We start from the raw sequence: 6,412 nt of genomic DNA on the forward strand, positions 1-6,412 counted from the left end.
CTTTTTCCATAAAAATAGGAAAGTTGCATGCTTCATGTATGCATCAATTATTGTCCTCAAATTTCACTAAAGTATTACAATAAATTAATAAATTTACTACACTAAGAGAGTCCAAATAAATTAAATAAAAGGGTGTACAAGTGAATAGTCTAAATAGTTGATGGTTACTGTAAGATTCCTTCCCCGCCTCTCAAGATGTCCAGCATCTTTCCCTGTAATCAAATCCCTCTTCAGAAATATAAAAGATCTTGTTTCTACCAGTTTTGGGACCTAGAGAGAGAAAATATTCTAGAGAGAGAATATTCAGATTTTAAATATTTTTGGATGAAAAAAATTCTCATCTTATTAAAATAAGTTCCCCTGAAACAGAAGTTCAAAAAGATTTCTAGAAGGTGCATTAGAAATTATGTATAATCTGCTCAAGAGGCATTATCCTGGGAGTGAAGATTTTTTCGAAATTTTAAATTAAGGTTCCTATGGACCAATAAGATTCATCCAAATGTAGGGAGGAGATAAATGAAGAAATAAAAGAAAAACCCCCCAAAAATGAGTAAATACTCACATAAGATGAAGAGTTGACTAAGGACAAGGTTAATAGTTAAAAAAGAGAGATATTTAGGTGAAATGATGCATTTTTGACACCTCTGCATGGGGGAATTCCCCTCATGAAGGAGGCGCCTATTTCACATGCTTGAATGAGTTTTAAACTCCCAAATAATGGGATATTTTTATCTCTCCTCTCTCCTGTTTCAACTAGATCCAAAAAGTGAGCAAAACTAACTTAAAAATGGTCAAAAATTGACCAAACTGATCTGGAAAGGACAAGGTTAATAGTTAAAAAAGAGAGATATTTAGGTGAAATGATGCATTTTTGACACCTCTGCATGGGGGAATTCCCCTCATGAAGGAGGCGCCTATTTCACATGCTTGAATGAGTTTTAAACTCCCAAATAATGGGATATTTTTTATCTCTCCTCTCTCCTATTTCAACTAGATCTAAAAAGTGAGCAAAACTAACCTAAAAATGGTCAAAAATTGACCAAACTGATCTGGAAAATTCTAGAATCAGTTGGCGTGGTTAGAAGCTCACTTTTTCCTATAAATAGATCCCCTTTGTTGAAACTCAATAGTGTTTTGCACTATTACCCTGTCTCTCCCAAGTGCCAAAGACTGTGACCCATAATTCACTAGTTTTTGACCCTCCCTCTTCCGAAAAGATTGGTGGCCACTCTTGTCTCAAACAAGAGTTGAACCCTCAAACCATCAAGCCAAAGGAAAGCTCCCAAAGTCATTAGTAAGTTGGTGATTCTTCTCTTTCCACTTATTTTATGATTTTTATGGTTTTTTTAATGGTTTTTATGCTTTATGTCTTCTCTAAAATTGTAAATAATGTTATGCCTCATTGCAAAAGGCAATCCCCTCTCTTCTCTAGTAAAATCCAACCATTCTCTATCCTAGGTAAATGATTTATGATTAAAGACAAGTTTTTATAATGTTTGTTTTAAATAAGTAGAAAAATGTTTACTTTAGAATAAATTCAATACTCTTGGTGCATTTTAATTAATTTTAGAGACTTAAAAATTTGAAAAATGGTCAGCCATACAAAGGAGGTTATGGCAAAATTTTTAGAAATTAGTGAAATAAATTTCATCTTTTATTATTCTAAAAGAGTAATCCTTATGGTTTCTATATTCTAAAGTATCATTTTCATGCATAGAAGATGCATTTTGATTATTTGTATAAAGATATTTTTTAATTATAAAAGTGTTACTTTTATCATAATTGAAATTCATGCATAAAAGTATGCATAAAGATTATTTTTTAATTATTAAAGTTTTACTTTTATCATATTTGAAATTCATGCATAAAAGTATACATAAAGATTATTTTTTTATTATAAAAGTGTTACTTTTGTCATATTTGAAATTCATGCATAAAAGTATGCATAAAAGATTATTTTTTTATTATAAAAGTGTTACTTTTATCATATTTGAATTTCATGCATAGAAGTATGCATAAAGATATTTTTTTAATTATAAAAGTGTTACTTTTATCATAATTGAATTTCATGCATAGAAGGATGCATAAAGATATTTTTTTATTATAAAAGTGTTACTTTTATCATAATTGAAATTCATGCATAAAAGTATGCATAAAGATTATTTTTATTATTATAAAAGTGTTACTTTTATCATAAATAATTTTTATCCATAAATGGATGCATAAAAGATAAATTTTTTATATTAAAAGTGTGATTTTCATCATATATAATTTTTATGCATAAATGGGTGCATAAAAGATATTTTTTTTGAAAGGGTGATTTTCATAAATGGATTTTAAGCATAAATGGGTGCATAAAAGATATTTTTATTAGAAGAGTGATTCTCACCATAAATGAAATTTTTATGATGATAAAAGGGTGACTTTCATCAGAATCGAATTTTATGCATAATTAGATGCATATAGAATCTTTATAATTAAATAAGGGTTCTCCTTAATCCCCTATTTAATTTTCATAAAAATTGAAAAAAGGAATAAGTAGATAATCTGTGAGAGAAAAGATACTACTGCTTTATATTCCACTAAGATGGTAATGATAAAACTATCGAAGTCGGAGATCGAGATAAATGATTATTTTATTCCTCTTAAGAAATCCATGTTTTAGAAATCTGTAAGCAACTATTCGTCGAACAAAATTTAGAAAAAGAGAAATTGAAATAGTACCTTTCGAGAAAGATAGTTTAGGAAGAATCTTTCCAGACCCAAACTCTGATTCACACTATTGACCAAGACCTAATTCCTTCATCAATGACGATGTGATCAGTTCAGGGAAAATGTACTCAAATCACCCATCGAATTTGAAACTAAGATAAGACTTTTGATTTTGATTTGAGGATCAAGTTAACAGAATTCGAGGAATTCTGTTTGGAATTCAGACCTGGATCTAGAAGTATTAAGATATGGATTTAAGATTATTCATGGTTTTCAAACAAAAATCAAAACTGTAAACTTACATAAAAACCTATTTTCTTAAAAGACTGTCTTACGCCAGAATGCTGGAGGGAGCATTTGGCATTTATGTTTATCTAAGGGAAGTTCGGTTGCAACAGCCTGGCGGCGGACAGCTCACGCGACAAAACCTATCGAGGTCTTGACCAGCCTTGGTACGGTTAAAATGGTGCGCTTTCGGTACGATGGACGAGGGCCGATGAAGAAGCGGTCCCTGAGTGAAGTGCCAGGACACCTAAGGAGGATCCTGGAGGGTTCTGACGAGGCAATGCATGGGCTCGCGGTGTCGAGGACACCCATACGTATGTCGAGGAAGATATGGTATGACAGACCAATGTTATTGTAATCTATCACTGGATCTCGTTGTTGACTCGCTGGTCTCAACAACGGAGAGTCCAGAGTGATACTGTTTTGTGAGAAACAAAGACTCAATGCAAATTTTGAAGTATGACATGTGTAACCAGTAAATTATTTTGTTAATGGATTGTTTTTATTAAAGTTTTTAAAGAGGAGTGTGTGCATATCTGTTTTCTAAAGCTAAAGTTAAGAAAGGCATTTCAATTATGGGATGGTGAGTACTTGTTTGGTTCCACCGATTCTAGTGGTAGGGTGGTAGCTAACCCATGGGCCGGATGGGGTTAGGCTGGAATCATGGAGTTTTAATAATCAAACTGAAAAATCTTAGGATTACGCTAGGTTTCGAGTAGGTAGTTAATTCCTTGATAAAATTCTCAATTGAGTGGATCAACGGCTGTGCCTGATCTTGATTAGGAAAAAAGCGTTGAAATCACTCAGATTGATCAAATTATATCAGTGATAGTTTCCTTTTAATCTGATTTATTCAGGTGAAGGATAGTTTAGAATTGATCTCGTTAGAAAAATTCATTAAGAAAAATAAAAAAGGTGGAATCGTCCCCGCTTTTCGGGCATGGGAAATTTTCCCAGTTTCGGTTTTTGGAGTGACCACCAGCTTAGTCTCGTGCTCGGACATTCGTGGGCGAGGCCCCGAGTGAGAGACCCTGCCCGTGCATGAGGGGGCTGCTTCCACTGTCAGCTCTACCGGGAATCTGGTACGCGGAGGGGGCAGAGGGATCTCACAGTTGCCACACTTGCAATGCCAAAATAGACGTGACCATCATGTAAAAATCAAGGAGAGTCGCCGAGCACTCAAGCTAGCCCTCGTGCCTACTGTTTTGCTTATTAAAAACCATCCCATGTATTATATATGCACATAGTGTTCACCATAAAAATAAATCCAAATAATCATTTAAAATTATTTCCATAACATGTCCTAGGGTTAAGGAGAAACTGACCTTAGTTGTTCATGAATTTCAAAGATCATGTTGCCTTCAAGTGGCGAATCCACATAAAGTACAAGTGTGCTGCTTCAAGTGGCAATCTGTCTATACTAATGATATGAGCAATTGTGTTGCCCTCAAGCAGCAAACTGACATGAAGTAAGAGAGTGCGTCCTTAAGCATCAATTTGTATAAACTATTTAGGTGTTGCCTCAAGCAGTGATTTGCATAAACTATGTACATTTTGCCTCAAGCGGTGAATCTACAGACCATATATCACCTCATGTAGTAAATGACTCTGAATAAAATCAATACAAATGATTATGATATACACAAGAATTAGGGTAGGATAGGTAGCTAGCGATGACTCAGACATCCACTATGATTCTTCAACTAAGTGATTCTTGTACTCGACTAAATATTGATGGTAAACATGTCCTCACCGAGTGGTGGTTTGGTTATGGTGTTTTTGGAATTAAAATTTTGGAGTCTTCTTCAAGAAGAGGAGGGTCATATATAATAGGTGAAGAAGGGGAGTAGCCTTGAAGGGACACAATAAATTTACATGGAAGGAATTATGTATGTGGTGCCAATGGGTGGGTAGTTCTAATCTAAAGTTATTATCATTGATCTTATGTACTATCTTGAAAGGCCCATAAAAGCATGGAGCAAGCTTGACTTTGGGATGTTTTTAAACATTCTTTAGTTTGAGTTTTTCAACTCTTAATATAGGACAAAATCATTCTCCTTAAATTGCATTGGTTGATGTTTTTTGTTGGCTTGCTTTGTGTATTTTTCTTGATGTCTTTAAATAGTAGTAGTTACTTCAGTGAGTATTTGTGTGTGGTTTTAAGCTAAGGCATCCACGTCACTAGAACTTCACTACCAATTCTAAAGGCAGGGGGTAGGCAACTTTTTACCATAGGCAATCTCAAATGGAGCTTTGCATGTGGCCAAATGACAAGTGTTGTTGTAAGTAAATTGAAAAATATGTAAATGCTCATCACAATTCTAAGGCTTGTTCTCATCTTGTGACTAGCTAGTTATGGAGATATAAATATAGTGTAAGATCTTAAAAGGTCCATGATAGTGCTATTGGTAGGCTAGAATGAGTATGGTATTTTATCTTTAAATCCACAACGACATGAAAAGAGTAAAGAAAGTTAGAGAGTATTTAAAGGAAAAGTAAATCTGCCAACTAAAACTATAAGTATTTGTTGCAGAATTTATTGAAAGTGAAGTTAAGCTTCAAAGAAATAGATATAACATAAAAAGAATTAAAGGACTTTCAACTCATTGGCAATATCGTAGTGCTTAAAGATCTCTATGGGGATCATGTGGGTGAAGCTCGGGGATGTTCGAGCTAGAACATGCTCAACTTGATGTAGTCATAACTAGGGTCTAGCATGTGTCATCATAACTAGCATTGTAAACCACCTTGAGTAAGACCTATGGGCACTAGGATGGTCATCATAAACAATATTGTAAATAGTAACTAGGTCTAGCATTAGCATCGCCAAAGCCATTGATATTTTGTTAAGGGAGGGTGTTGAAATAACACACCAAATATCATTCATGTGACATGTGGCTAGAGGGAAAAGGTTCTAAGGTATTTAGGCCAATATTACAATATCATAATATGTAGTTTTAGGTTCCTTGATTAGCTAGAAAGGAGGCACCTAGCATGCCACTAGTTGATGGCTGTAGGTGTGACACCCAAATCAAGGCTTTTGGTGCTTAGTTCTAGGAAGATTTTAGGTGGAGATTAATATCTTTCTAATCTCCTGTATTCTTGGGTTTAAAGCTTCTATCTAAGAAAGGGTAAATCCTTATTCTTCTCTCTTGTGTTATCATTATGATTAATCTATTTTTATTATACTTAATCTTTAGTTTAAGTCATTATCCATGCTTCTTTGATGTGATTGGCCTCATGATTATATAAGCCATATTTCTAACAAATTTTAACTTGGTATCAAAGAGCATCCTTCCTAGAGGCCTATGTGCATTATGGAGAATCCCTCCATATATCTTGTGTTCATGATGCTTCTCTCTCTCTCCCTCCTTCCTCCACATGTTGGTTATCTCTTTGTGAATTCATCAAAACT

The sequence above is a fragment of the Cibotium barometz genome, chromosome 56 (genome assembly GCF_041138505.1).
Source record: "Cibotium barometz isolate CiBa-2024 chromosome 56, ASM4113850v1, whole genome shotgun sequence".
Taxonomy (NCBI): Eukaryota; Viridiplantae; Streptophyta; class Polypodiopsida; order Cyatheales; family Cibotiaceae; genus Cibotium; species Cibotium barometz.